Source organism: Diceros bicornis, chromosome 6, assembly GCF_020826845.1.
Source record: "Diceros bicornis minor isolate mBicDic1 chromosome 6, mDicBic1.mat.cur, whole genome shotgun sequence".
In the NCBI taxonomy this organism is placed as follows: Eukaryota; Metazoa; Chordata; class Mammalia; order Perissodactyla; family Rhinocerotidae; genus Diceros; species Diceros bicornis.
The window spans coordinates 72,220,016-72,247,279 of record NC_080745.1 but is presented as its reverse complement, the minus strand read 5'-3'; positions in this window follow the sequence as shown (position 1 = coordinate 72,247,279).

Below are 27,264 nucleotides of genomic sequence, written 5' to 3'. Positions count from 1 at the left end.
TTACTGTACACTACTGTAGACTTTATAAATGCTGTACACTTAGGCTACACTAAATTTATAAAAAAATATTTTTCTTTATTTAATAAATTAATCTTAGCTTATTGTAACTTTTTTACTTTATAAACTTAATTTTTTTGACTTTTTGATTCTTTTATAATAACGTTTGGCTTAAAACACAAACACATTGTACAGATGTACAAAAATATTTTCTTACTTTATATCCTTATTCTATAAACTTTTTCTATTTTTAAATTTATTGTTTGTTTTTGTTACTTTTTAAATTTTTTTGTTAAAAACAAACACACAAACATACACATTTGCCTAGGATCAGGATCGTCAATGTTACTATCTTCCACTTTTATATCTTGGCCCACTGGAAGATCTTCAGGGTCAATGACACGCACAGAGCTGTCATCTCCTATGATAACAATGTCTTCTTCTGGAACACCTCCTGCAGGACCTGTCTGAGGCTTGTCTTGAGGAGATGTCACTCTTTTCAGAAATATGTCCATGGTGGTTTGCTTGGTTTGTTTCAGGTTTGCTTGTAAACAGATAATGCGCCATGAACATTCGTCTCTATTAATGAAAATCTTTCGGTGTTGGGGTCCATGTTTTCAAACTTTTTATGGAGCTTGTTGAGATCTGCAAAAGCTTCTGCTAAACCCTTCACTGTGGATTTTCTTGGGGGTTCTTCTTTTCCTGCAGTTTCCTTTTCTCTTGCCTCTTCTTTAGTTATGCATTCCTGTTCCAGTTCCAAAAGCTTTTCATTAGTCAATTCCTCAGGAACCACCTCTAGGAGCTCCTCAATGTCATCCTCATCCACACTCAGGTTAACGTTGTTTGCCATTCAAGCACAGCCTTGTTGATTTTTGCGACTGCCTCATCCTTGGCAAATCCTTTGAAGTCCTTTGATCCTCTTAAGTATCTTCTTCCAGACGCCATTCCTATACTCGTGGGTGACATCACCCCAAGGCCAAGCAAGCTTCTTTCTTTATTATTTTTTTTTTTAGCATAATAGGATAATGGACTTTTAATAGAACATTATTATAGTGGCATAGAATAGGGAATATTTAACTCTTTGACAGATAGTGACCCAGAAATACAAACATTTTTTGGTCTTATTAGCCAAATAGGCAAGAGGAGAGAACACTAGGTATAGATAATTGCAGCACGGTATCTGTGCTGGTTAGTGCTCTAATCTACCCCTCAACCTCCCCTTGTAGGCTCTGTATTGCAGTGGGAGGACCTGGGCAGGCTGTATTTCCTTGTATCCTGGGTCTTCTGGTTTCTGGTTGGCTTTGGCCCATGGGAGACACTGGAGGGAAATGGGAGGGGAGGGTGAGGATATTTCTTTCCCCCACACTCAATCTCACGTGGTGTCTCTAGCAGCAGCTACATCTTGTCTGCGGCTCCAGTTCCTACAGGTCAGCCCCTTCTTCCATGGTCTCAGCTTCCGGACAAACTGCATTATGGCTCCAGCCCATGCTGGGTGGCTTTCCCTTCTGCATTCTGGTGATGCCACTTCTTCTGTTGTGTCTCCAACTGTAGAGATGATAGTCTTTTTATAGTTCCTATTCTTTGGGTTACCTCTTCATCCCCTCTTTGGCTTCTTAACATTCTTATTCCTGGGAAACCCCAAGCAAGGTTCTTGATGCAGTCATAGATATTGTAATCCTTCCAGAATGGCATCAGTGTCTTCTCAGTTGCAGCAATAGCCTGGCAAAGGTCCTCCTCAGGCAGCAGGCCTTAAACGCTGCTGTAACTCCTTGATCTATTTATTGGATCAAAGAGGTGGTATTTGGAGAAAGAAACACCACTTTGATACTGGGATGAAGATCATCAATAAAAGGAGGATGTCCGAGAGCATCATTAACAATAAGCAAAATCTTGAAAGGTATGTTATTCTCCAAACAGTACTTCTCCACTTTGCTGGTATAGCAATTCAGGAGGGCATCTTGGAAGAGGAGCTGGGTTATCCATGACTTCTTATTGTTCCTGTAGTATGCTGGCAGTGAGTGCTTGTTGATATGCTTGAAGGCCCTGGGGTCCTCATATGCCAGGTCACAAAGGGCCTCAATTTGTAGCCTGCAACGTTGCCCCCAAGCAAGACTGTTATCCTGTCCTTAAATGCCTTGAAGCCTGGCATTGACCTGGCCGCCTTACGGATGAAAGTCCTTTCAGGCATTCATTTCCAGAATAGGGAGTTTTCATTCATATTGAATATTTGTTCTTGCAAGTAATTTTCCTCCACCATCAGCTTATCTCGAGTTTCCAAAAATTCTTCAGCTGCTTTAACATCAGCACTTACAAACTCACCACTCACTTTCACATTATGTAATGAATAATGATTCTTGAATTGTTTAAACTACCCAGAGCTAGCAGTAAATTCAACATAGTAATTGGGTCCAGCCTTGTCTTTCAACATTGTAAACAAACTTTTTGCTTTGGCCGTGATCATCATGGTGCTGAGAGGTCTATGCTTCTGTGTCTGGTCTTCAATCCAGGTCATTGGAAGTTCCTCCATGTCTGATATAGTCCCTTCTTGAAATTTTGTTGGTGTCATAGCCTTTGATGGAGCAGATCCTATCACAGTTTCTGTTGCTTTGTTCTTGTTCTTCAAGATCATAGCTATGATGGAATGGGACATGCCTGACTGGCAAGCAATAACCATCACTGATTTTCCACCTTTGTAGTCCTTAATCACTTTTAATTTTATTTCATTTTCCAATCACTCGACATGGCCTCTGACTGGCAACATTAGCAGTGGATTTTGTATACTTAGGGGCCATGATGAACAAAACCATAAGAGATTAAATCAAGCACAAGAGAAAATGATGCAATCAAGAGATACAGTAAACACGAGATGCATGATGCTGCTGCCGGCATAACATGGCACACTGTTTTATAATAAACTTTTTTTTTAAGTAGAAAGAGTACACACTAAAATAATGACAAAATGTATAGTATAGTAAATACGTAAACCAGTAACATAGTTGTTTATTATCACTATTAAGTATTATGTACTGTACATAACTGTGTGTACTATATTTTTATACAACTGGCACCATAGTAGGTTTGTTTGCATGATATCACCACAAGCATGTGAGTAATGTGTTGGACAATGACGTTATGATGGCAACAAGGTCACTAGGTGATAGGAATTTTTCAGCTCCATTACAGTCATGTGGAACCACCATCAGATATGTGGTCCATCATTGACCAAAACGTCATTATGCAGCACATGACTGTATTATTTCCATATAATCCAGAGGCTATTACACAGAAAATATTCACAAAATATTTTTTGATTAATAGAATTTATAACATGCATCATGTAAATGATAACACAATAAATTTGAGATATTCTTTGTAGACAAGGATTTGCTTTGCCTGGATGTCTTAAATGTACTACACTTTGATTCTTTCTATCACCTTAAATGTAAAAATACTTTATAACTAGAGTGACCACAAAATTTACAGTTCAAATCAAATCACTTTTGAGAGTATAAGATAGGTAAGATAAGAAGGTAGGATGACTCACTTACCTGAGAAATGTCCTGAACACAGTTACAACTATGGTCATTCTACTTATGCGTCATTTTATATAACTCAGTGTCTAAATCAACTTCTTTGAAAGCTGTGTTAGTTTTCTATTGCTATGTAACAAATCACCATGAACTTAGCAGCTTAAAATAATACCCAGTTATTATCTCACAGTTTCTAGGGGTCAAGAGTCTGGAGACTCTACTCAGGCTCTCTCCATGCTGAAATCAAGGTGTTGGCTGAGGCTATGAGCTTATCTGAGGCTCAGGCTCACTGGTTATTGGCAGAATTTAGTTTCTTGTGGTATCAGGACTGAAATCTCTTCTTTCTTGCTAGCTGTTGCCTGGGGGTTACTGTCACCTCCTAGAGGTCACCCTCAGCTCCTAGCCAAGTGGCCCTCTCACAGCAGAAGTTTACTTCTTCAAAGCTGACAGGAGACTGTCTCCACAGTTTGCTTCAATGGACTCATATAATGTAACATAATCATGGAAATAACTATCTTGTCACCTTTGCAATATAACATACCCAAATCACGGGATTGACTATCTCATCATATTCTCAGGTCCATCCTAAACTCAAGGGGACAGGATTATACAGGAAATGTACACAGGGGCCAGTAATCTCAAGGGCCATTTTATAATCCTATCTACCATAGAAAGGATACTCTCACTCTGAATTTTACTGTAGAGAAAAAATAATCAATAACAACGACAAAAGCACAATCAAACAAATAAAAACCAAGATGTTTGACTAGGTGAAAACAATCACAAATTAGTGTGCAGTGTGGCTTTCTCCTGAGTGGAAAATAATTTGAAGTTTGTGAAAGACATTAGCCTTTGTTAAAGACTATGACTTTGGGAAAAAGTTTTTTATGGTGAGCCCTTGTAAGGACATAATTGTTTTTTACTTCATAAATCATTAAAATTGACAACTTTGAGGCATTCATTCATTTAGTCATTCATTCATTTATTTATCATTTATTGAGCATCTACTATGTGTGAACCACTATGCTAGGACAACAGTTAGACATTGATATTATTCTAACCTGGCAAAAGAAGCTCAAGAAGACGCTTATGATGCACTGCAATTAGGGCAATGGCAGAGGTATATGTATGATTCTCAGGAGGAAGAGAAAGGACACAATGGCATGGAGGAATTCACTGAAATGTTCAGAAAAGGCTGTGACATGTACGGAGAAGTGAGGAATATTTATTTTTTCTTAAATGTTGGGTAAAGTTGAGGACTATTTAGAGAAAAGGATTAAGTTGGGTTCAGATCTTGAAAGACCAGGAAATAAGATTGAGAGAGAGAGGGAGGGAAAATGAGTGGTCATATAAAGCAGTGGAAGTGGTTACGGAAGAGACAGACAAGGCGGATTGAAATTTGGCTTTTTCCCACTTTGTACCCACGAATGATTCTGTGCTGTGGATATCAAATGAGCTAACATCCATTGCCAGTCTTCCTCTTTTTTCTGAGGAAGATTGTCCTTGAGCTAACATCTATGTCCATCTTCCTCTGTTTTGTATGTGGGACACCTCCACAGCATGGCTTGATGAGCAGTGTGTATGTTTGCGCCCAGGATCTGAACCTGTGAACCCCGGGCCACCGAAGCAGAGCATGTGAACTTAACCACTATGCCACAGGGCTGGCCCCTTTTTAAACAAAAAGCCTGAGACAGTGTACAAGGCACTTTCACTGGAATAAGCTCACTGAGTCCTTACATAAAGACGCTGGAGTGGGAATCAGGATCGTCTGAAGGACCTGCCTGTGGTCACAAGTGAAGGGGCCAGAAATCACCTCACTTATTCTATCATTTCCATTCCACAGGCCCCCACTGCAAACATGATAGACTCCAGGAATATCACTGTGAGAAAGACTGTCAAAATTCTTCTACCCATCTCCCAACTGATGTAGGCTTTCTCTGTAGCATTTTCTGTGTTGGTGAGCTCCTTGCTCCCTGGGAAATCCATCCTTACACTGTGCTCCAATTTCTAGGACGTAAACACAAGTTTTAATTTTTTTAATTAAAAAAACATAAAAAGTTTTCACAAACACAAGTTTTAATCCTCCAATGCAGTTATAAGGATTCCAAAGAATGGAACACATCATATGCTGACTGCTTACTGTTGTCAGGGCCTAGCAGAAAACAAGACATCAACCTCATACCATCAGAATCCCTTTCAATGCATGATATTGAACAGAAATGGACTTTGAGAAGTTGGAATAAATGCAGACAAACTAGATTGACATAAAATGACACAAGGTGTTGATCCAAGAGGTAAGCCAACATTAACTTCATCCCTTGATCTTCTAGATTTTTGTCTCTCTAAATGATTTCTGTGTGAAATTTCTGAGGTTAAAAGGGGAGACTGCTCATAAATCTGGAACGAGCCATAAAACTAACATTCTTTGCTGGGCAGTTGTTTTGAACTTCAATTCCGGGGAAATCTCTCTTGGAAAAGCATACTTTTGGTCTTCTGACTATTAATAGATCATCATCGTTATATGTTACCACATCCGACTGGCACAAGAGGACTTTAATGCCTGTTCTTCTCCAGTTCCATTGGGATGAAAGCCAGCCACTTAATTGTGCACATGAGTGAACATATAAGCAGTACCTTGGATTTGGCACCCTTCTGAAAAGAGAGCACAGAAAAACCATTTTCCATAAAACGGCTGCCATGGTACAACTAAAGGAGAAATAAATCTTACCATCTGGATGACAGCCTGTGAAACTGAAACCGTGCAATACAGATGTCCCTGAGAAAATGGAAACTTGTATTCTTTGACAGTGTAATTATTATGCTCTGTTAAAGTACTTGGCTTTTTTTTTCCATAAAAATCACTTAATATTTCATGCAGATATTACTTTCACCATCAAATATCATTTTGGGGAAAGTTAATAATTTAGAAACTTTTGTATTTAAAAATGGCAAATCCAATAATTTCGTGAGATGCTGTAGGCAAATAGGCCTCCCACCTTGAAAGTTTTGTGTGATTGCTTCAGCCTCAAAGTAAGGTTCCAGAGAGAACAAGGGGATTGCACATTAAGGAGACTTTGCTTAGGAGATTCAGAGGTCTGAGCGTCAACAACAGTATTGGAAATAGTTTAAGAGAGTATAGTGACTTTTATTTAGAAGAGAGACATTTCCTCTCCAGCAACTGTCCCTTTTATTTTATGATGTTTTATTTATTTATTTATTTATTTATTTATTTATTTATTTATTTATTTATTTTTTGTGAGGAAGATCAGCCCAGAGCTAACATCCATGCTAATCCTCCTCTTTTTGCTGAGGAAGACTGGCCCTAAGCTAACATCTATTGCCAATCCTCCTCCTCTTTTTTTCCCCAAAGCCCCAGTAGGTAGTTGTATGTCACAGTTGCACATCCTTCTAATTGCTGTATGTGGGACGCGGCCTCAGCATAGCCGGAGAAGCAGTGCGTCGGTGCGCGCCCGGGATCGGAACCCGGGCCGCCAGTATCGGAGTGCGCGCACTTAATCGCTAAGCCACGGGGCCGGCCCATGACGTTTTAACTTAAAGTGGAGATCTCATTTTTGCCAAGTCGATAGTCTCTGAGCTGACATTTACTGCTAAGTGAAATGCATTTTTATTCTTATGACAGCAATGATAGTAATAATGATCATTTTAACTGGCATTTACTAAATTATTAATATACGCCTGGCACTCTTCTAGGCTCTTTACACACACTATCTTGTTTAATTTCCTTAACAATGTGAGATAGGTCTTATCATTACCCCATTTTTCAGAAATGGAAATGGAAGTTCAGCAATATTAAATAACATTCTTAAGGTCACACAACTAATAAGTGTCCTAGTGTGAATTTGTACCCAGACAATCTGAGTCAGAGCCAATCATTGTAACCACCACACTTTAATGCTTTCCTGAAACAGCTGTCAATTATTGAGTACTTGCTTTTGAGCACATGGTATTTTTTCATTTGTAACTTCCAACAAATTTGATATATCTTTTTTTTTTTTTTTTTTTTTTGCTGGAGGTGATTCGCCCTGAGCTAACATCCACTACCAATCTTCCTCTTTCTGTATGTGAGCCGCTGCCACAGCATGGCCACTGACAGATAAGTGGTGTAGGTCCATGCCTGGGAACCGAATCCAGGCCACCAAAGCAGAACATGCTGAACTTAACCACTAATCCACCAGGGTTGACTCTCAGTGTATCTTTTGATTCTCATTTTATAAATGAGGAAACTGAGGACTTTAGTGATTAAGCCATCTGTCCACAGTTACTCTGCTAATATTAAGTAATTTTTAAACACATTTTTAAATCTCAGTCTTAGAAATTACAGGATGTTTAATTTTTTTTAACATCAACATTATCCTATTTTCTTATTGATTTTTTATTTCTCATTCATCTCAGCATGACACAGCTTTTGCAGTTAGAGTAGAAAGAGTCTCTCATACTCTAAGATAATGAGAGAAATAATGAAATATCATTGGTAGAAAAGAGATCTTGTCGATCTTGATTTTTTTCAACCTGATTTTTAAGGGTTGAACAAATATATACTCAAATCTAATTGCGTGAGTTTGACATGTAGAGGCAAGTTTTACATACACCTCAACTTCAAATTGTCACTCAAGAGACTACATCTTTTTCCTAGGATGAAGATTTAAACATTTAATGCTAGATTGCTTATATTAATGCCTTTTTTGTGATCACTATAGAATTGGAAGCATTCACTACCTAGGAAAGATGTATAAAGGAAGGATTTGGTTGGTTTTTCAAACATATTTGTGATAGTGATATTGTGTCTCCTGTAAAATACCTTGAAGCACTTTATGTAAGTATTTTAATTAACTCTCACTGTACTCAATACATAGATACCATATCAGTTTTATTGAGGCACAGAACTGTGGGAAGCAAATGTGATGTATTAGAGTCAGATCCATGACCTAAGGGGAACGATTTATGATTTATCATAGTGGAGGTGGGTCTATGAGAAGATGGAGTAGGAAACAACACCCAAAAAACCCTAATGTCTGATGTTTTCCCAGCAATAACTAACATTCAGACATCCCAGTGGTCCTATGGATGATCAATTTCTCAATGCATTTCCATGTAAGAAAATATCCTGATTCTTTTCCCTACCATCTTTCCTGGACTGGAATTCAGGTCTACAACAGAGGAGAGGTGTGGTGAAGTATGGAGGGGAGAACTCCTGTCTTTTTTTAATGACCCTAGAAATTTCAGTCAAATCTCACACCACTGCCAGGTAGACTCTTAGGCACAGTTATTTAGCTTCACCATGTTCTTTGTTATCACAGGATTTTCACAATGGTGTCTTGTCCATGAATAGTTATTCGTTGGTCTTCTTATGAGGGGTAACATGGTTGGGAATGACCTATGTCACCATCTTAGCAATGTCACTCCTTCTTTGTCATCACAGAAACTAGGCCTGGTTAAGATTTTTTCAGACTCATGCTTTAGTTTAAAGCTGTTCTTTCCAATTCACCTTTCTTCCTTCTCTCCTTTCTCAGGTTTCAGACCTGCATTGTGGTTTGAAGGTTATCTCCACCTACCCCTGTTCTCTCGCCTTTTACTTTTCACAGGTGTTTCCTCCAATAAATCTCTTACACGTGTCACTCTCATGTTTACATCTGCTTCTCAGAGGACCAAAATTGACATATCTAAGATATCATTTACTCAAGTGATTACAACTCTCTCTTGAGAAATACGAATTTGGGGGGGTGCATAAATTACAGCCATTACTTTTATGTTAATGTTCATCAGATTTCTCAGGAATTGACTAGGCAGCTGTCAGCATCCGGTAGTCATTTAGAGCCTGTAAAGAAGGAAATCACTGGGTTCATGGACATGCTCTTCTTCTCTCTCTCCCTCACTAACCCCCACCCTCTTAGATCTCGCCAACTCCTGGGTAGTTTCAAATCTTGTTAGCCATATGGGGTGGAGAGTGTTAAAGTAGACTTTGCAGATTTGTCAAAGTCCCAGTCTTTCTTCCCAGTCTCAGAGATCCTCAATCCCTGTCTCTTTTAGGGGGACTTATAGCACCTGTCACAGTTGAGTGTTTCAATAATGTGTCTCCCTAGAGAAAACTGGGTGGCAGAATGTATAGACATTTGAAGCTTTGTGTAAAACCAAGAAATCCCCAATTTTAAGCCAAGTTCCAAGGCAGTCGTTTAATTACTGAAGGGACTCAACCTCTAAGCATAATACTGAATATCTCCTTCCAACTTGCCTTTCCAACCTGAGAACAAAGAGCTATGAGGGACTGAAGATACCACCCCTGTCCAAAAGTTATTTAATCCCCCCTGGGTCTAAGTTTTTTCATTAAACACCAACATCTAATACCTCTTTTTCCTTTTTGCAAAGGATTTTGAGAAGAAAATGAAAAGTGAAATAATAAAGGTGATAATGAACTTGGGAAGTTTAAAAATGATAAGACACTATATAACTGTAAAATATATAGAGAAACTAGCCAACATTTTTATACAGTCCTTAATTTGGGCCAAATATCCTTTTAAGCACTTTACATGAAAGGTACATTATTGACTAATTATAACAATTAAGGAGGACTAAATTTAATGGAAATTTATCCATATGGCTATTCACATTTTTAAAGCAAAATATAAGCACTTTTCACATCTTGCCATGTACCTCTCCATCTCAGTTGCAAGATAGGAAGTTGAAATATTGTTGCCAAGCCTTATACGAATATAGGAAAAGCAGGGTAAACTGTTTTATCTCTAAAGGGACTTGAGTGAATGGCTTCTGATCTTTGTAGTCCTTGCCAGAATGGAGTGTGCAAAGTCTCTGCTTCTTTGTCTCTCTGACTTACTTAAGAATCAAGGTGCATTGTAGGCTCTTCTGTTTGGCAGAGCTCAGGTCACATGTCTGTGACCTACCTGTGGAGGAAACCAGGAGCATGAGTGTCTTGCATTCTGATCTTCTAGAGGGAGAGGCAAACTCTGACTCATATCAACAGTCATGCATTAGAGAAATTCGCCGTATATAGGAAAGAGATATATATGTCGGGTAGTGAAAAAAGAATGCTAAATATTCACATAGCCAAGAACTGAGTCTTTAACACATTTTTATTTCCAGAATCTAGCACTGTATCTGGTGCGTAAATGACTCTCAGAAAACAGACACTGAGTGAAAGACAGAAATATGAATATTTACTTTAGTCTAGTCATTAAAAATGTGTCCCAAGCAATGATGAACACCAGAATTATAATATATGACTGTTTATTTGCAGAGAAGAGGAGAGTATATACTTAACCCTTCACGCTGATACCAAGGATGATCATAGTATTCCTAAAATATGTAACTCAAGAGCTTCAGAGCCATTTATTAATAGTAGGATATAAACATCCACATCTTAATTAGAAGCCACTGAGAAAGCCCACCTAATATTCATTCACTCATTTTTTAATTCTTTCATTTAGTTATTTTATGACTTTAATGCATACTTTGTATTCTTCTTTATTACATTATTAAAATGGTGAGCATAAACAGACATTGTACCTGCCCAGATGCAATGTACAGTAAAGTCCTGGAGAAAGACAGTAATCCTTAAAAAAGTAAATAAGTAAGCAATTAGTTATCTTATATGCTATCAAAGAGAGTATTTGGTACAAAGAGATTATATAATGAAAGATATAAGACTTAAGCATTGGGTTCAAAAAGAGGCTTCTTTGAAGATGTAATGATTGAATTGAGATTAAAATAACTAATATAAAATAACCAACTAAAGGGAGTAGAGGCAAAACCTGTGCAAATATCCCAGAAGGGCAAAAGTATAGTACATGTCAGATACTGAAAAAAAGACAAATGTTGTTGGAGTGTAGAGAGTGTCCTGAGAGATGAGGCTATAGAGTGTTGCAAGGGAGAGACCAGGCAGAATTTGAAGAGTAAGTTAAATATCTGTACTTGTATCTGAAGAAGAAGGGGATTCATTAGAGGGTTTGAATTAGGAGAGCTTCCTCTGCCATGGTCATATTTGTGAATTGGAAAGGTAATCATTGTTGTCCTGAGAAGAATGGTTGCAGGATACAAGAGAGGAAGTAGGAGACCAGCCAGTAGGCTAGTTCAGATGAGAGATGAATGGGGGCTTTGACAAGGCTGGTGGCGGAGTTGAGGAGATGCAAACACTTGATGCCAAACTGAGGGCTGAGTGTGATGTGGGAGGAGGAGGGGAAGTAGGAAGGAAAAACACCAGGTTTGTCTTAGTCCAATTATAACTCTCTACTGTACAAGAATATTAGTGAGAATCTAGCCATATTAGATTTCTCCCCCAAATTCATTATGTGCCCCTATTGAAAATTATCATGTAAACCCATATCACCAATTCTAATTAGTCTTTTTATTCTTTGCCAATAAAACTTGAAACTTTCATTTGATCCAGTAAAACTCTTAATAACCCTTTTTTTATTTCCCCTCTTCTAAAAGCCATTTTTATATGTTCAAAGTAAAATAATTACTGACTAGTGAAAAATGTATTCCTAATTCCACAATTACTTTATTAAAAATTACCAGATTAAAAATGCTTAAAGTCTGAGATTTGTCTAGGAAATAAATTACTTTATGTAATGTGTATTATAATTTTCTCTCAAATAATTACTTACGGGTTTGGAGGAAGGGAGTTGGGCTGAGAAGCTCCAGTGTATAATTTTAGACCTGATCTTCCTGGCACAAATCAGGTAGCATTGATTGCTATGAAATAGCAATCAATGGGGTCCTGGTTTCCTGTGGGGTGCGAACGGGCATATATCTCTGTGTATTTACATGTATGCATGTGTGTGTGTATAGTTGTGGTTTGTCATGAACAGGAAAATGTCTTCACCAACAAGAAGCTCATTTTTAGTCTCAATGACCAAAAGCTGAAATAGGCATTTATGTGTTGAGTCCCCTCCCACTCCCACCACTGAAAGATTCCTCTCCATATCTCTATTATGGCACCTTACATGCATGTTTGAAAGCTAATACTTCATGGACAGTGACATAGGAAACTTTAGTCAACCATTAATGACCCAAAAGGGAGTATAATTATTAAATTATCTGCATTCTCCAGTAAACGAGATAAATGCCAGGGTTAATGGAAATTTTGGTGGAGGGCATGTTGGAATCATAAACTGGGACCTGGGCACTTCTAAGCACCTGAAGAACAAATGCAGAGACCTGAGCACTACTAGGTCATGATTTGAGAAACAGATAACCAAAGACCAACTTCATCAGTTCATCAATTCCACAAATTTCTGGTACCAGTTCTGTTTCATAAATGAATCATACATTAAAGTTAGATGTGATGTTTTCTCATGTAGACAGTCTTCTCCAAGGTTTAGCTTGGCTCACCTCATGTCAGAAGAATATAGTTTTCTTGCAGCTCAGGCATGGGGCCAACTCTGGGGCACTGTCTATGTAGTAGCATCATTAGGATACTTCAGAAAATTTCCAAATAATTCTCAAGTCCAAATGTCCCCTTGGGTTCACTTTTTTTCTGGAGAAATTGCACTATCCACCTCAGATGGGTTTGGCTTTACTGGAGCAGCCTGAGGTGTAGACTTTGTTCTTTCTGCTCTCTATTTTATCCCCATTTTCTCTCTCTTCTCTCTCTTCCCTCTACCCCCTTTCTTTGTCTCTCTCAATTCCTCTCCCAGATCCTGTACATGAGAATCTAAACATGTCAAAATCTTATCCATTTTCATTCTGCTTGTTTCTACTCATGATTCAGGCCTCAGCATAAATGTCATTTCCTCTGGAAAGTACCCCCTCCCTTCAGCAACCCACTCCATCAGCCTCCCATTCCTCAGACTACATTAGGCTCTGCTTTTTATGTCATCTCATTTAATGCTGGTATTTATTCTATACTTAAGTGCTGATTTACTTGTGTAACACCGATGTCAGATGGGGGCCTTCTTTGCCTTTGAAATCTGGAAATTGGATTGAACTTAATGCCACGGCCTAAGAAAGTTCTTCCATCCACAGGTTGGCTGCTAATAAAAAAGGTGAGGTGAGAGGGGTTTCGAGTGGGCGTTTATTCTTCCAGACAACACTGATTTAGCATTGGTGAGAAAGTTGGGACATATTGTCCTACACTACCTGGACCCTAAGATGAAACTCAGGCCAGTGCTCATTTTTAACAACAGCAAAGCAACAACATTAATTAAAAGCATTTATGAGTATATCATACTGTTTATAGACTTTTTGAGGGAGAGTTTCTGGCAATGGGCTCACATGTAAAGCAGATAAGTGCCCCTCCTACACCTGTTTCTGTTCCTCATCTTCTGCCTCTCTAGCTATTCTAGGAAGCCTAAATTAATCTCCTTTATTAGTCAGAGCACCTTTCTCCCTGTGAAACCTAGGCATCAGCCAGCACTTGGGCAATTGGGGTGGGGTGAGGGAGGTTCAACGTCTACCCCAATTCCTTATCCAAATTTTATTCAACAGTTTTCTCTCTCCAAAATAAATCCTGGAGTTGCTGCTAAAATAATACAATTTTCTCCTGCTCATTACACTTGCTTATTTCCCTCATTAGATTATAGATTACATGAGAAAAAGCAATTGTATTCATCCGATTCATCCCAGCAGAATGTCGAGTATATGGAAGTGGCTAGAAAGAATTTGTTCAGTGAATAAATGAATGGGAGAGACACCATCCACTTGTGAAATGACTGAAATGATTGGAGTCTTTGACATTCTAGGCTCTTAGTCAAGAAACCATTTAATTAATTATTGAGTCATTCCTTGGTAAGACTCAGTAAAATATGAATATTCTGGGGGGGGCATGTAAATTGATTATGTCTTTGTTCTAATGAAATATACAGTGACAAAGATAAAATGAACACACCTGAAATAATTAGCTGACTGGTAAGTAAGGGTCTGTTTGTGACTGTCTATAAGACGAACTTAATAGAAGCAGAGAGTAGAATGGTGATGGCCAGGGACTGGGGAAAGAAAAGAAATGGGGAGTTATTGTTCAACAGGTATAAAGTTTCAGTTATGCAAGATGAATAAGTTCTAGAGATATGCTATACAACATAGTGCCTATAGTTAACACTACATATCTTATGCTTAAAAATTTGATAAGTGCATTAATCTCATGTTAAGTGTTCTTACCATTATTAAAAATAAACAAACAAAATCTTGGGAGAAGGGTATGGTCAGTGCTGTTGGAATATTTGAGTGAACTGTTATGAAAGAGGGGGAACTTGATCAAAGTGTTGAAAGATAGGTGGGATTTGGACTGGAGGTGGGGGTTGGGTGGGATGCTATCTCACGTGGGGGATCATGAGTCAAGATAGTGAGACTGAAGTGAGCTGGGAACGTATTCTTGACAGGTAGAGGAATTTAGCCTGGGTGGAGGAACGTATATGTTAGGGAGGAGTAAATCTCAGATAGGATAAATAACCTATGCCTTGAGGTACCAGGGAAAGCCAGGCAGAGACATTTGAACTTTATACTTGTAAGTAATGAGAAGCCACTGTAAGTTTTTGAGCAGAGGAGTGACTTGATTGATATTTACTTCAGTTACCTCTTACATGTCAGGCTCTTTCATATTCAACATTTCTACCTTCTAACTCCCCAGTGGGTTGAGATGTTCATATTTCACAAATAAGTAATCTGAGACTCAAAGAGGCTGATTAAATTCCCTGAGGACACACAGCAAGCTACTGGCAGAGCTGGGATCCATCTCTGATCCTCAGACTCCAAATCTGAGGCTCTTTCCCTTCCACCTTCCTGATTGTAGAAGGGAGATTACTCACAGAAAATTATGAGGAGATGTAATTTTCAGAGAGGAGAGTGGTGGGGTCCTGAGATGGCCTTTTCTTTTCTGAAGGGTGGAAGGAAATATGGTCAGAGGGAAGGGGAAGAAACTCTTAGTAGGTGAAGACTCCACACATCGATTACTGAGAAATACCTCAGAAATACCGCCTACTCTGAGCTAACTGAGCCCTGGAGGCAGCAAAGCACTGGAAGAGAACATTCAGAGGGGCCCCTTTGGAGCTCTTGCAACATTTCCCTTCTCTGGGCTGTGAATTGTGTCCCAGAGGAATCGCAGCAGGAGCAGCCAAGGTGGGAAATGAATATTCCACCCTTCAACACTGTGAGCAAATGCCATTTGTCACTCTAGTGGGTCACTAATGACTCTCTTAACTAAGTCTGTGTCTGTTTTTGAGTTTCTTAATTTCCTGCTAGGCCTCTAACCAGTCTGTGGGCCCCAGAGTGGAATTGCAAATGTAGGGAGGTTGCAAGGTGAGGGAAGAAGAAGAAAAAAAACAAAGGAGTCGTGCACAGAGTATCTGGGGCCAGTGACCTGTTTCAGGTGTTTATGTGCACAAACAACAGAGAGCCATCTTGCAAGTCAGACATTGCTATGGGGTCCTGAGGAGAGTGCTGAGGGCCCGGTAGGTCAGCCTATGTCTTCAATTCAAGGAAGTGGTTCCTAAACCACTCAGAGGAGAAGTTGGACACTGCCTCTAGATGCTTGGCTTTCGTTGACAATCCTATGAAGGTGCTTCCCCTTCAGTGTTCCCAGAGGAACTGCCCATCCATGATTTATCTGTTACAGGAAAGTTCCTTGTCCTGCCATCTGCTGAGCCCTCACCTGGAGATAGGAAATTGTCCTTGCTACATGCCTTTAGGGCAGTATCACCGTTTGTCCAATATCAAATAATATTATCATAAAAGTTATAGATGCTAAAAATAGAGGATGTTAGCTCCTGAGTAAGCTTAGGGTGTAGGTTTGAGATGACTACAAGAGAGACGAATATTCTCATTACAGTTTTAGATAAGTTTTTATGTGTTGAGTGCTTTTAAGGAGTCAAGTGCTGAGACTACATTATCAAGAATTCTATTAGCAACCCTCCCAGATAATGTTTATTCTCCTCATTCTACAGATGATATATAGAATGCAAAATTCTACTAACGCAGAGTTTAAGGAGCTGAGGTAACTAGACTAAAATGTACATAGTGAAAATTGAATTACGATGTTGGTTTCTAATATTTCATGCTCTCTCTATTGCATCACGAGATAATGAAACCACAGTTAATCAGAATATTAAGTAACTGACATCATGGAAAGGGTTTTCAGCTTAAAGGCAAGAATTCCAGTTGAAGTGGATATGTCCACATTTCAGCACATGCTCTGAAAGTTAAGTTTTGGATTACATGACTGACGCGTGCTTGACTTTGTGGTCATTTCTCCTCTGCTGTTTGGAGTTGCATGTTGCAGTGCAGTGCTGGTGCTAATGCTTGTGCTCCTTGTGTGACCTTGAAAGAGTTATTTCTTTGTTCTGAAATTTACCGATATCATGCATAAAAGGCTTACTTGGTGTGTTGTATGTATCTAAAACCCAGAGAGGCACTTAGTTAGTTTGGAGGTTGAGAGTGCCTGAAAAAGGCAACCAGGGGGCCGCTGAGGTATAGGTGGTGTTCTGAGTATTGATCTACGCTCTAGTCACAAGCTGCATTCACCTCGTGAAAATTCACTGAGCTGTGCACTTATGATTTGTTCACTTCTCTATATTCACGCTTTTCTCAGTAAAAACATTTGCCTTGAAGGCAAATAAACAGCAAGAACAAAAACATACTTACATCTAAAATCCTCATTGGTAACAGAAAGGCAGGTGTGAAAGCATAGAAAATAAGCAAACAGACAAAAAAATTATAAAGCTTCATATGAATCCCCTTCTCTTTTGAGATATTAATACTTTCAGAGGACTTTGAGATGAAAAGTAACCATTAGAAGAGAAAGATATACCAGTAGTGACCATAGCTCTAAATAGGATGGGTTATTTTTGGTACCAAATGCTTAATTAAAAGATCACCTAAGGGGCCGGCCTGATGGTATAGTGGTTAAGTTTACGCGCTCCACTTCCGAGGCCCGGGGTCATCATGTTGGGATCCCAGGCGCAGACCTATGCACTACTTACCAAGCCACGCTGTCGCAGGCATCTCACATATAAAGGAGAGGAAGATGGGCAAGGGTGCTAGCTCAGGTCCAATCTTCCTGAGCAGAAAGAGGATTGGCAACAGATGTTAGCTCAGGGCTAATCGTCTTCACCAAAAAAAAAAAAAAAAAAAAAAAGATCACCTAATGCAAGCTTCCCTTTGAAATACGGCTAGAATACTGCAGAGTCTGATTTTTTTCATTAAATTTTATTCTGAGGCATTATGATATTTAATAAATTGAACATAGAGATAGTAAATTGAAACCTGCAGTTACCAAAACCTCAGAACCTCAGCAACCGTATTGTTGCCCTGAAGTACTATTAACCCACAGTGGGATGTAACAGGATATTAAATCTCCTAGAACACAGGAAGACTAGAAATGGATGAATAGGAACACAATCAGTTCTGCTAACACAGATCAATTTAGATAAATGCAAGCCTGTCTTTGCCATTAATAGTAAACTTCAATTATGCTGGAACCTGTATTTACAATAAATATGCAGCAAACAGTTGAGACTAAGGAGGAAAGAAATCTTAGACTCCAGACGCTGAGCACCACTGTGACTGCAAGTCGTGAATTGAAATTGGAACCCATTCACACAATGGTGGGTCCAATTCTCTGCTCTTAAACACACATGAAGTTTCTTAGGAGCTCTGAGACACAGCTCCTTGAGTAAGCCTGGGAGCAAAGACTATCATCTTGTAGAAGTTAGTACCCAAAAGGCTAAGAGTTAGTGTTGGAAAACTGAAGTTTCATAAAATGAGGATTCGTAGGAGTATAAATTGAATAACCATTTTGAAGAGGTGCCTGCTAATCCCTAGGAAAGTTGAATATATGTGCACTTTACAGCACAGCAATTCCACTCCTAGGGCTATTCCCTAGAGAAACCTGCTCACTTGTGCAGTCTGAGACATCTATAAGAATGTACATAGCAGCATTTTGTTAAAAGTAAAAAACGGGGACAAAATCCAAATTTCTATCAATATAAAAATATATAAATGAAATATGCTACATTTATACAATAAAATACTATTGAACAGTTAAAAGAAATGTATTAGAATCTCTCATATGAGTAAAAGTGAGCTGCAGAGGAAAAAACTTATAATAATTTTGAAAATGTAAAAACAGCACTGTTTATTATTTGAGGATTGATTTATAAGTAGTAAATATAAGAGGCACATGCATGATAATCCAAAGTACAGTATATAGTTACCTCTGAAAAAATTTGTAAATAATTAAAAAAATAAAATCATAATCCACATACTTATTCATATGTTCATTTCTTCATATATGCGATAAACATTTACAGAGCCTCTTTCTTGTCCTATTCCCTCTTCTAAGGGCTAAGAGACCAGAGAAAGAAGAATCTGATATAGTCTTTGTCCTCAAAAGACTTAGAGTCTAATCAGAAGGCACACAGGGGAATTTAGACTGTAGGGTCCACATTCAGTAGTGGAGAAACTGTCTGAAATCAAGATACAGCTTGGAGCAAAGGTATATGCAAAGCCTGACTCCCAAAGAATGGCTAAGGATGAAGGAAATAATGTGTGTAAGACAAAACCAACTCTGCGGGCATAAAGTATAAATGCCCTCATTGGCTTCTTCATATTCTTTCCAAGATGCAGTGAAATCCATTGATTTGAAAAATGATCCCATTCAAGCCTAGTTATTTCAAACACTTCTTACAATAGCCTAAAGTTCTGCACAAAGATATTTTTTGTTCTGTGGTGTGTGTACATTTTTTTGTTTGTTTTTTATGTGTGATGACTCTCCTCATGAAGTCAGATGAGTGATAGGTGTCGTATAAATTAGTCATTTTTTATTTGGAGAGCACAGTATTTTTCACAGAGTCCTTTATTAAAGAACATAGTGGGACAGACTGGAGTAGAATCTCCCTCTCAAGAGAAAACAAGGGATGTATATAGGGAGATCCGTTGTCATTCTTGACAAAATTTGTCTTGGATTGTATGGGGAATACTAAGGGACAGGCTAAGTTAGATCACTTGGAAGGAATTTTTCAGATCTGAGACTCTGTAGCTTCAGCTTTCAAAAGTGAGGGCTATCTTTAAATGTTGCCATAGGTCTTTAAAAATCTGCTGTAGTGGTCTCATTCTTCAGTGTCTGCAATTCTTTGTCTAAGTTGTATTGTCATCATTAATTTTAGTTTAGTTACTGCTTGGATGCTCTTGAAAACAACCAGCTTGATGCAATTTATTCATTTACTTCTGTCCTAAAATTCTCTCTTTTGAAATTCAGAGGGTCTCCATAAGTCATGTATTTCAGAAATTAATAAAAAAATACTGAGTTCTTCTCATCTAAATTTTCCATAATTTTTACAGTTTTAAGCTTAGCTCTTCATTCTGCCTTCATTTCTCTAGGATGAGAAGCTTTGATTTTGAGCCCAATTTTACACATTTTTTTGAACATCCTTAAAGTAAAAAAGGGCAGCTACTATTGAATCCATTTTCCAAATAAGAAAACTAACACATGGAGAGATTAATTTGCCTTGAATATCATGATGACCAAACACAATCTGAGGAGGTTAGTTTCCAACTTCATGTTCTTCTCTACTACTGACCTTAAAATGTAAGAAAGTTTTATACAAACACACACATACACCTCTGAAAGTGAGTGAAGGGAAAGAGACTATGTACTAATTATTTAACCTGTTTCTTTTCCTAAAATAGAGAAAGAGTGTGTAGGGAAGGGCTATCTCATGATGAGGATTTATAAATTCTGTTACATATTGGGGGGTCTCATATTGCAACAATACCATATTTCTTAAACATTGTTTAAGAGTATTTTTTTTAAAGCTGTTTTAGGTTCACAGCAGAATTGAGAAGGTACATAGATTTCCCATATACTTCCTGCCTCCACACATACATAGCCTTTCCCATTATTAATATCCCCCACCAGAGCGGTCCATTTGTTATAATTGATGAACATGCATCAACACATCTTATCACCCACAGTCCACAGTTTACATTACAACACACTTGGTGTTGTACTTTTTTTGGGTTTGGTCAAAAGGATAATGACATGTATCCATCATTATAGTGTCATACAACATATTTTCACTGCCCTAAAATTCTTCTAACAACACTATAGTTTTGATCTACATAAACAATCCAAGAAACCTTAGAAATTGTATACTTTCAAGTGTCCTCAATGCAAATCCAGAGATTATTGTATCTGATGACCCTATTTAATTGCTATGACTAAGAAATAAAGAATTCCATAGTTAAATAAGTCTAGGGTAAACTGGAAGAATTAAAGTTAAATGGGTTTCTTCCTTGTCATACTTCTTAGAATCACTAATGTGTTGATGTGAAAGCCAGATTTCTAAGAAGGAATGTAGATTGCAGCATTTTCCAAACATTTGACTACAGAACTCTGTTGTTTTACGGTGCATTTTACAAAACTCATTTTGGGAAATGTTGCTTTAATCCAACCCTATTATTTTACTAAAAGAGGAAACTAAAGTGTACAAGGTGAAATGATAATCCAAGAATTGACAGCCTGATAAGGGAAATTAAGCTAGAGAGATGGGGAGAGATCATTGAATATCATTTTGCCCAAAAGAGGGGTGAATACAATTAAATGATATTTTACAGCCTATGTAATGCTAATAAAACAAATATATTCTCCAGAAAACTAAATGGGGAATTATGTAGTATATGTATGTTTCACACTTCTAAAAACATCCATTATCATTAAACAGTATACAGAAGGCACACACACACGATTTTATTTTGGCAGCAGTAATACTACTCATGCATGAAATACCTATTAGATATCTGTAATACCAACAAGAGCTTAACATCACTAACATTACCCACACGTATAGAAATACTCTGATAATAATATACTGGAATGTGTTTATATACTTCATAGGTCCATAAATGGACCTATGTAATTAAGACTGAATTTTTGACATCATTTAAGCTAACTCTCTCATTTTGAGTAAACTGAGGCCCAGAGGGATCAAATAGCAAAGGAAAACACCTGGCTTTTGGCAGCTGTGATTCAAGAGCTCCTATTCCCACAGCACAGCACTTTTGGTCTTATCTAAGTACATGTAACCATGCCGGCTCTCTGGAGATGGCTCATGGAGTACCCCATTCCATTCTCATTTAAACTTCCATTTGGGTTTTAGGATAAACGACAATTATGAAACAAAATGACTTGTCATTCCTGGGTGAACAATTCTCCTGTCCAGGTAAAACAAAATAAGGACATGCTTTCCCCTCTGAGAAGGGTGAGGGGTGAGGAATATCTGCTTGATGCATGCAGAATTCATTAGCCATGAATTCTCTTGTTTAGAAATACCTGTTTTGTTTAGAGATGTGCACTCTTTTCAAGGAGAATAGCCCTCCTTTCTTGTCTGTAAATGTCATCTGTGCTACAAAGCATAAATAAAAGCAGTGAATGCAAGAAATGTGATTATCTTTCAGACCAAAAAATATTTTAATTTCTTTGAAATACATAGTGAAAGAAGAAGGTACAATTGTTATTCTTTTCCTGTTTGTTGTTTGTCACTAGGTAGGCTTAGTGTCATTACAAATGCTCTGGCATCTCACCAATTACATCAGAAGCAGGCATTTATTCTTTCTTTTTGGGATTGAGCACTGCATGTCTGATCCTCTGGATTTACAACTCTGGAGTCCAAGAAACTCCCACCCAGTCACAGAAACGCCCAACACCTACATACCTAACTTCAATGTCTTCTCTGTGTGAGGTTCTCCTTTGGGCTTGGTATTTCTGTCTTGTCCCAGTGTTGGATAGAGTTCACCTGACTGCCCATCTGACTCTAAAACCAAGCAGTAACCTTAGGGATGGGTCACTATTCTGTGACCATGGGCCTGAGTTTGCCATGAGCACCCCCTTGACTAGTCAATGCTTCTTTTCCTTATGTGCTGGCTCTTGAGCTTTGGATCATCCTGCCTAGAAGACCAAGACGTGCCTGTGCCTGGCTCCTTAGTTTAATCTCCATTCTCTGTTCTCAGTTCCCTGCTGATGTATTGCTTATGGTCTCTTGGGATCCTCTGGATTGTTTGGAGAATTGCAATGTCTACTGGAAAACTCTTGGCCACTTTAATCCTTTGTCTTACCACATGTGGCTAGCCCTAATCTATCACTGCTAGAATTTTTGATGGAGCATCCCATCTGGAAGTTGTAGGTAGTTCCAGCTGATTTGGAACATCATTACAGGGCCTAAGTACCTGAATGTCAAAGATGATGTTTTCACTGAAGTTGCTTGATCTTAGCAAAACCAATATACGCAAGCACCAGTTTGGCCAATGAACATCATAGAGATAAGATCATTTTTACCTTCTGATAAATGGAAGCAATACTTGATGAACTTCTGGGGCAAGATCAGTGTCAGAGTCTTTGACATCAGCGATATGTGGTCTACCTAGGAAATCGGGCCCAAATAGTCATAGCATCTCTGCTATTATTGATTTTTCCATCCCCATAGAGGAGTAAAGTTGAATCATTTCTCAGAATCAAAACTCATTAGGATTTTGTCTTAACTTTTCACTCCTTGTCAGATAATTATGATCCTTAGATGTTAAAGCATAGTATGGGCTCACTGTGTTTGAGAATTACAAGCAGAAAAGGAAAACAATAAATGGTGTGACTTCATGGTTTAGAGCTTCCAGTACATATTAGTACAGATTCGCTTTTTATTTATTATCGCTTACGTGATTGAAAAACAAGATCTGTGCTTCTGACTTTGGTTGTCTTTTAAAATCCAAACCAAAAGCTGAATATCATGATTCTACTGACTGGGCTAGAGAGTGAGGACTCTTCAGATCCTTCAAAACTTCTGTGAATATGATTGGCCATACCTGTCATGCTGATGTACAGGAAGCACCCTTATCTCAGGATGATATAAAGAACGCTCTTGTCACCTGAAAAGAAAAGCAAACTTTTCAGCACCAAGAATTGCAACTCATACCCTTGAAAGTGTGTCCTCCAGGAGCATCTCAGCCTGAGCAAGTGAATGATGACTTGCTGGTGAATCACACCTCTTGACAGGGAAAAGGGGCAAAGCCCCAGACAACATCTCTATGCAACGGGGGACTGGAACCCTTCTCTAGCTAGTTACGCTTCATAAACTAAGTCTCTGGTGAAATTTGAGATCCTAAAATGGCAAAGCCTACTGAAGTAACTGCATCTCACCAGAGTCTCCTGAAATTTTAGTATTAGAAATATAGTATTTTTGTTAATGGTATCTTAATTTGAAATGCAAATTGGCAATGCAGTGGAAGTGGGATAATTTACAGTGTTAAGTGTTTTAGCTCAACTGGTGTCATTCCAAACCAAGCCTTTCTAGCTGTTCATCTTGGGACAAGTTGCCCAAATTGATAAAGTTTTGTGCCTTACATTTAAACAGAAGACAGTTCCATCTCTCACCAGTGTTGTTCAAAGATTAGCTACAATAAAGCATATAACTCATTTAGAATAGGTCGTGCTTCTGCAATCTCCCCTTGTACCACACTCATAGGCCAAACAAAGGGAGGATTGGAGTCTGGATTCTTAGCTTTTGTAATATCGGTACCTCTCTGAAGATACATCTTCATTCTTCTGTCTAAAGAAAGAAGATGAGTAGTGAGGCAGCCTAGTAGAGAAGTTGAATTGAGACTATTGAAACGAAAGCGGGAGGACCAAGTTTATTTAGGCCTTAGAAACACATCAAGACTTCAGGCCAGTGTCAGAAGACATCAGACTTATGCTGTGGGCTCTCTGCTGTCTCTGTGGGCCAAAGCTACTTTCAGCCCAGGTATTCCAGAGGGTAAAGAACCCAGCAACCTCCTCAGCCTCATAATAATTGATTGCACCTGCCTTGTTACACTATATTAAGCCTTTATGAAGGGCAGGATGGTAGAGTACAGCACCCAGTGGATTCAATTCTAACACATAGGAGATGGTGGCTTTTCCCAAGCCAGTCACATTCTTATACGTCTTTATACAAATGTAAACAACTGGGTATATGCACATGTGTGTGTCTGTATTATGTACAGTTTATTGAGTACTTATCATGTGCTTGGCTTTACACTATTATCTCATTTAATTTTCATGACCACTCTGTGATGTAGGTACTTAGAATTACCTATTATGCATGGTCAGAAGAGGTATATTACAAAAGGAAGAGAATGATTACTCAAGTTCAGTTGGACCCAAATGACAGTTTTGCCAGTGGTTAACCTCATCATAAGACATACAACGTCCAAAGAACTAGCTGGAGAGTCTAACACCGCCATGATCTGACAAACTATCGACATCAGCAGCAGAGACTCTGAACTGGTGCCCACAGAGCCACAGGTTGTAAAGAACCAAACAGTTTAATGTGGAGATGACTCCTGGTCCCATAGAACATAAGGCCACCAGGACAGGAAGACAGCTAAGTAGGTTCTGATCCAAGGTACCATGGCTTCATGGTCTTTGCTCTTTCCTTCATTAGCTGGGTGGCCTAGGAAAGTTTCATAACTTCTGTGAGCCTCAGATTCATCATTTATAAAATGAGAATAATGAAATCTATCTTAACTCAGTGAGGATTACTTAAGATAACACCATAATGTATTTCTTGGAGTGGTGCCTGACAACAAAGTAAGCTTTAAATAAAGGGCGTTAACTCTCAGAATTATTACTAGTAGTAGTAGTAGTGGTATTGCTGCTGTCAAAATGTGCGCAATTACTTTGCATTTATTAGGTGGCAAAAGTGTTTGTGGAAGGATGCTTGTTTTTTCAAAGCTTATATTTTTTATTCTTACAAACATGGAGACAAACAGACATGATAATGCATATCAATCTTTTTACCTACTTCAATTTTTCTCTGTTGTCCCCTCTGTTCCATATCATGTAGTAACCAGCACAGTTATTTTAGGGTCTGATGACTGGACATTTCTGTGACACTAAACATATTGACATTGCTCATCTTGGGCATCTTTACAACTTCTCAAGAGAGTAGTCAAAACAAGTATCACTTCCACTTGGTTAATGAGGTTATCTAACCAGTAAAGTATCAGAAAAGGAGCTAATCCCCAGAATGTCTGATTTCTCAGCATAAACACTGGTTATGTTCTTACCAACTGAGTCTATTCTATATCCCTATCCCCCCAACAACCTGTGAATCAACTGATCAAAAGTAGTAAAATCATTGTAACAGCTTTCACCTGTCATAAGTCAGTCTTGAGCAAAGCCTTCTGTAGGGCAACAATAGAATGGTCAACACGGTGCTATGGGGTGGATGGAGGTGACACTGAGCTACAATAAAGACTGTATCTATGTACAAGCACCTTCGTGTTTCATTGGAAGGACAAACATAACACTCATGGAAGTTATGATAGAAGCAGCATTAAGAACAGGTATAAATTTGCAACCACTATGAAAAGGAAGAAACATTGGAAGACTCCAGCTCTTGTGTTAGTATCCAGTTCCGCATGGTTCTGTCTCAGGAATTGATACAGAAAAAAACCAGTGCATTATATACAGCGGAGTAACGATTCAAATGACTTGATTTTTCATCAAAAGTTATGGAGACAAAAATACAATGTGTATCAACATGTTTAAAGAGCTGAAAGAAAGAAAAAGAAAGGAAAGTAAAACACTGTCAATGAAGAATTTAATATTCAGTAAAAATATCCTTCAGGAGTGAAAATAAAATAGACACATTTTAGAGAGAGAGTAATTAATAGAAATTGTCACCATCAGATCGTCTCTATAAGAAATGGAAAAATAATTTCTTCAGACTGGAGAAAAATAATACCAGAAGGAAACTTGAATTTTCAGAAATGAAGTGAGCGTATCTGAAATGGTGTTATCTGGGTAAACGCCAAAGACTATTTTTTTCCTCTTAAGTTCTTTAAAATACAGTTGATCACTTTTAAAGCAAACGTTATAACATTGTCTCTAATTTAGGTTGAGTGAAATAATATTAAGTGTAAGAAAACTGTTAAAGTTTAGGTTTGTAAGCTATAATCCTTATTGTAAATAAAAACACAAAGAAATATAGAAAAGAATAGATGTTTAAAATAGTATGATAAAAATATTAAAAAATACAGAATATAGCAGAAAAGGGATTAGAGGGACAATACAACCAAAAAATAAAAAAGGAAAGGACAATCAGAAAATAATAAAATCATAGATAATATAACTATATTAATAATTATGTTAAATATTTATATTCTATAACATTCCAATTAAAAGACAGAGATTGACAGTGGATCAAAGCACACAACCAGTTCAACTGTGTGCTATCTAAAAGAGACATATTTAACATAAAATATAGATATCTTTGAAAGTAAACAGAGGGAAAACAAGGTAGCATGCAAACAATATGCATAAAAGGCTGGAATAGCTTTATTAACACCAGATATATAGACTTCAAGATAAATAGTATTGCCAGAGATATAGAAGGACATTTCACAATAAAGAAGGACAATATGCATCCTAAAGATGTAACCATATATGCATGTGCTTACTAAGAAAGCTACAAAACGCATGAAGAAAAAAATTGAAGAATTAAAGAAATTCCCCAATCATGTTTGGAAATTTTAAACTCTTCTTTCAGCAATTGGTAGAAACATCAGACAAAAAATTCCATATAAACGGAAGATTTGAAAAACTAACTTGATCTAATTTTTATTTACAGAATGGTACTTCCGATTGTAAAGTACAACACATTTTTTAGTGCACAAGATACTTTGATTCAAACATAGCATTTTCTAGGCAATAAAACAAATTTCAATATATTTAAAAGAATGG